This window comes from Rhinopithecus bieti, unplaced genomic scaffold (genome assembly GCF_001698545.2).
Source record: "Rhinopithecus bieti isolate Rb0 unplaced genomic scaffold, ASM169854v2 scaffold_35886, whole genome shotgun sequence".
NCBI classification, from domain to species: domain Eukaryota; kingdom Metazoa; phylum Chordata; class Mammalia; order Primates; family Cercopithecidae; genus Rhinopithecus; species Rhinopithecus bieti.
In genome coordinates, this window is record NW_016814987.1 from 58,319 (window position 1) to 64,070 (window position 5,752).

Genomic DNA, 5,752 nt, shown 5'->3' on the forward strand with positions numbered 1-5,752 from the left:
GCTCTGTTGCCCAGGCTGGAGTACAGTGGCGCGACCTCAGCTCACTGCAACCTCTGCCTCCCAGGTTCAAGGGATTCTCCTGCCTCAGTCTCCTGAATAGCTGGGACTACAGGTGCCCGCCACCATGCCTGGCTAATTTTTTTTGTATATTTAGTAGAGACAAGGTTTCACCGTGCTGGCCAGGCTGGTCTCAAACTCCTGACCTCAGGCAATTCACCAGACTTGGCCTCCCAAAGTGCTGGGATTACAGGTATGAGCCACTGTGCCAGGACCATGATGAAACTTTAATGGAGCCTGGGCAACAAAGTGAGACCCTGTCTCCACAAAAATTAAACAAAAAAAAAAAAATAGCTGGGCATGGTGGCACATACCTGTGGTCCCCACTACTCTGGAGGCTGAGGCAGGAGGACTGCTTGAGGCCAGGAGTTCGAGACTAGCCTGGACAACACAACAAGACCCCACCTTTGCAAAATTTCAAAAACTGGCTGGGCGTGGTGGCATGCACCTATAGTCCCAGCTACTTGGGAGGCTGAGGTGGGAGGACTGCTTGAGCCTGGGAGGTCGAGGCTGCAGTGAGCTGTGATCGCACCACTACACTCTGGCCTGGGTGACAGAGCAAGATCCTGTCTCAGAAAAAAAAAAGAAAAAAGTTAGTGGATGAGGAGTTGCTTCTTATGGATGAGCAAAATAGTGATTTCCTGGGATGGAATCTACTCCTAGTGAAGATGCTGTGAACACTGTGGAAATGACAACAAAGGATTTAGAATATTACATAAACTTAGTTAACAAAGTAGTAGCAGGGTTTGAGAGAACTGACTCCAGTTTTGAAAGACGTTCTACTGCGGGTAAAATGCTATTAAACAGCATCACACGCTACAGAGAAACCTTTTGTGAAAGGAAGAGCCAACGTGCCAAACTTCATTGATATCTTATTTCAAGAATTTGCCACAGCCACCCCAACCAGCAACCACCACCCTGCTCAGTCAGCAACCATCAACATCGAGGTAAGACCCTCCACCAGCAAAAAATTACAACTTGCTGAAGGCTGGGATGATCTTTAGCATTTTTTAGCAATATAGTATTTTTAAATTAAGGTAAATACTTTTTTTGATACAATGCTATTGTACACTTAATAGACTATGGTACAGTGTAAACACAACTTTTATATGCACTGGAAAACCAAAAACTTCATCTGACTTGCTTTATTGTGTTGGTCTGGAACTGAACCTGTGATATGCCTGTATGTACCAATGTTAATTTTTTAGTTTTGATAGTTAAATTGTAATTATGTAATTTATTTCTTTTCTTTTTTTTTTTTTTTTTTTTGAGAGAGTCTCGCTCTGTCACCCAGGATGGAGTGCAGTGGTACGATCTCGGCTCACTGCAACTCACCCAGGATGGAGAGCAGTGATACGATCTCGGCTCACTGCAACCTCCACCTCCTGTGTTCAAGTAATTCCCCTGCCTCAGCCTCCCAAGTAGCTGGGACTACAGGCGTGCGCCACCACACCCTACTAATTTTTGTATTTTTAGTAGAGACGGGGTTTCACTGTGTTTTGAGAGAGTCTCGCTCTGTCACCCAGGATGGAGTGCAGTGGTACGATCTCGGCTCACTGCAACTCACCCAGGATGGAGAGCAGTGATACGATCTCGGCTCACTGCAACCTCCACCTCCTGTGTTCAAGTAATTCCCCTGCCTCAGCCTCCCAAGTAGCTGGGACTACAGGCGTGCGCCACCACACCCTACTAATTTTTGTATTTTTAGTAGAGACGGGGTTTCACTGTGTTGCCCAGGCTGGTCTCGAACTCCCGACCTCAGGTGATCCGCCCACCTCGGCCTCCCAAAGTGCTGGAATTACAGGCGTGAGCCACCATGCCCAGGCTGTAATTATATAATTTCTTAACATGTGGGGAATCTAAGTGAAGAATATATGAGAATTCTTGTAAAATTTTGAAGCTTTTAAGTTTGAAATTATTTTAGGTTTAAGAATTCTTGGTCGGGCCCGGTGGCTGACACCTGTAATCCCAGCACTTTGGGAAGCCAAGGTGGGCGGATCACTTGAGGTTAGGAGTTCAAGACCAGACTGGCCAACATGGTGAAACCCTGTCTCTACTAAAACTACAAAAATCAGCCAGGCATGGTGGTGCATGCCTGTAGTCCCAGCTACTCGGGAGGCTGAGGCAGGAGAATCACTTGAAACCAGGAGGCGGAGGCTGCAGTGAGCCAAAATTGTCCCCTGCCCTTTAGCCTGGGGACAGAGTCAGATTCCGTCTAAAAAAAAAAAAAAAACTTAAATGAAAAAAGAGTTGTTTAAGGAGGGAGAATGTCTGGAAAGGGTAACTAGGAGCAAGCACACCCACCCTCACCCTCACCACCCAGTCTCTCGGTAAGAGGGGTACGAGAGGGCTGCCGGGAGGAGAGAGTGTTCAGGGGAAAGCCAGGCTGTTACTTAAGCAGTGCTTCTCACTGAAAGGTGGGGGCTGGACAATTAAAGGGTGTTTTGGGACATTTATTCTTTCTTTTTTTCTTTTTTTTGAGACGAAGTTTCACTCTTGTTGCCCAGGCTGGCTCACTGCAACCTCCACCTCCTGGGTTCAAGCTATTCTCCTGCCTCAGCCTTCCCAGGAGCTGGGATTACAGGCATGCGCCATCACGTCAGCCTGGCTAATTTTTGTATTATTAGTAGAGATGGGGTTTTACCATGTTGGCCAGGCCAGTCTCGAACTCCTGACCTCAGGTGATCCACCCACCTTGGCCTCCCAAAGTGCTGGGATTACAAGTGTGAGCCACAGTGCCCGACCCATTTTTTAATTGGCTTTTTTTTTTTTTTTTTTTTTTTTTTTTTGGGACAGGGTCTTGCTGTCACCCAGGCTGGAATACAGTGGTGCAATCCTAGCCCACTGTAACCTCCGCCTCCTCGGCTCAAGCAATCCTCCCATCTCAGCCTCCCAAGTAGCTGGGACCACAGGCGTGCACCACAACACCTGGCTAATTTCTGTATTTTTTGTAGAGATGGAGTTTCATCATGTTGGCCAGGCTGGTCTCGAACTCCTGGACTCAAGTGATCTGCCCACCTTGGCCTCCCAAAATGCCGGGATTACAGGCGTGAGCCATCACACCCGGCCCTGTTTTGGGGCATTTTTGACTGTGACAATAATTGGAGATCATCAGTGACAACTCCAGCTATGGACCAGGGATGCTCAGCCCTCTGCAGCGTACAGGACAGCTCCACACCATGAAGAATCATACCACATCCCATACAACTTCAGAATATCTCACCAGTTATGTAGGTGAAAAACCTGTTCATTTGTTCTTTTATTCATTCAACAAACATTCATTGAGAAAGTCTACGAGGTGTCAAGCACTATTTTAGGTAATAGGAATATATCATAGAAGAAAAAAGACAAAAATCCCTGCCCTTCTGGAGCTTATAATTGAGTGGGAGAGTCAGACAAAAAACAGCAAACATACTAGGCAGTTAATGCTGTACTGTGAAAAAGGTGTAGAATACCATGGAAAAGACAGAGCAGGGGCATATTAGGGGAGAGCTGCAATTTTAAACAGGACGGTCAGGGGGGCCCTCTGAGAAAGTGACAGCTGAGTAGAGGCCTGAAGGGAGCAAGGGCCTCAGTCTTGTGGGTATTTGAGGAAAAAGCATTCCTGATACACGGAATGCAAAACCCCTGAGGTGGAAGTATGCCTAAGGTGTTCAAGTAATAGTAAGGCGGCCAGCATGGGTGGATAGAGTGAGCAAGGCAGGGAGAGTGGTGGGAGATAAGGTCAGGGAGATTAAGAGGGTCTGATCATGGATATTAATATACATTGATTTTTCCAGAAATTTAACAACCATATAAACTAAGAAACTATTCCACATTATTTTGTTTAGAACTTTGTGAAGAACTGTTCATTGTTTAGGAAAACTGTGTCACTCTACCTGTGGCATCTGGATCACCAATCAACACACTCGTAGTTGTCACTATCATTAAGTGTAAGACCATTTCATTATGTCTTCTAGTGGAGTCATATCCCAGTCTTTGCATATATATGTATAACATAATATACATTACTCTTCCTTTACTATCTATATTACAATTACGGCATTATATTGGTTTTTAGGGAATTATGTGTGTACACAGATTCTATTTTCTATCCATTTCATTTTAGAAAAGTGAAGCATTTCAAAATATACCTTATTTAAAAAAAAAGCAATGTTGGGTCCAACAGGTATGAGAACGACCAAAGCATAGCAAGAAAATAAAGGGAGTATTCAGAAGCCAGGATGAGAATGGAGGGAATTTTGCTGATAACTGAAGGTGAGTTCCTTAAGGCCTGGTCAAAGGATTTCAGGATGAAAATAGAAAATAGGATGTCCAGGGCTGTATGGAGATGTAACCAGGAGATCTGTGGGCTTCTTGTGGTGACTAACATATAGGATAAGGGGTTATTAAAAAGTGGTTTTAATCTAAGTTGCTCCCCACTTTGGGTGTCTCTACTTGTTTAACAGAGTAGGCTGGGGAGCAAATAGTTCTCTCTTCAATGAGACCAGAAGCAACCCAAAGCCAGTTTCCATTTTTTAACCCACAAAACAGGTCGGAGCCCCAGGCTAAGCTCCTGTCCTCGGGGGTAAACTAATTGCTATGAACTATGCACCTCTAACCTCTTAGGGTTGAGAAAGAGACGGGTAAAAAGAGGAAAACCAGTAACAGAGAAAGGCAGAAGCATTCAGAAAGATCCAATGGAGGAAGGGTCAGAGACAGAGAAAAGACAGAAACCAAGAGAGACAATATTCTTTTCAATCAAGATAGTCATTATTTATTGAAAAATTTCTAAAGACCGGGTGCAGGGCAAAGTAACGCACATGCATTGTCTCAGGTACAGATTATCAGACCCCCAATTGACAGATGAGGAAACTGAGGCCCAGGTTGGTGAAGGAGACAGCTCAAGGTCTCATAGCTAGTTTAAACTGGTCAGGTCAGGATTCAGCATATTATGTCTACTACATCTCAAAAAGTGGGACAGTCAGAAAGAGATAGAGATGGGAGAGGGGATGCAGAGACAGACACGCACGCAGATGATCACGTGAGCGGCAGACCTGCATGGAACCGTTTCGAAAGACACCGAGGGTGGGAAGTGGGGCCGCGGAAGGCAGCAACAGGCACCGACTGCTCCGCAGAGTACTCACCCGGTTGCCGTCTGGGAGCCGTAGGAGCACTCGGCCTCCCTTTGCTACCCGCACGATCCTCCCCAACCCGCTGACCTAGGGTTGAGAGGCCGCCCAAGTAAAAGCTCGCGCAGGCCCCACCCCTCGCAAGCTCTGGCCGGCCTCTTCCCGCTGCCACTCCCCCCACCGCCCAGTCTTTATGGCTTCCCACCCGTACACCTCCGGCCGTCGCCGCCGCTGCCCCTGCCGCGCGCGCACAGATACGAGAGGCCTACCGCAAGATCTGGAGGATACACTGGACGCAACCCTTCCACGGGCTGCAGCGCAAGCAGGGGCACGGGCCTATGCCGCTACAGACGGCTCCCCGGCTCCCATTGGAGGAGTGCCCTTCTGCCTTTCCAGGGATTGGCTGGGAATGGAAACACTTTTTTTAACCCCCGAGGCTTAGAGCCAATCCGAGGAAAACTCCGCCCCTTCGGGGGACTTTGATTGGTTAGGGAGCCAAGCCCACCCTTTCATAGGATTGGCCAGGAAAGGAGTGCTCGTCATTGCCCTTTGCTGGTCTATTCGACAGGGCTTCTGGGAACTAG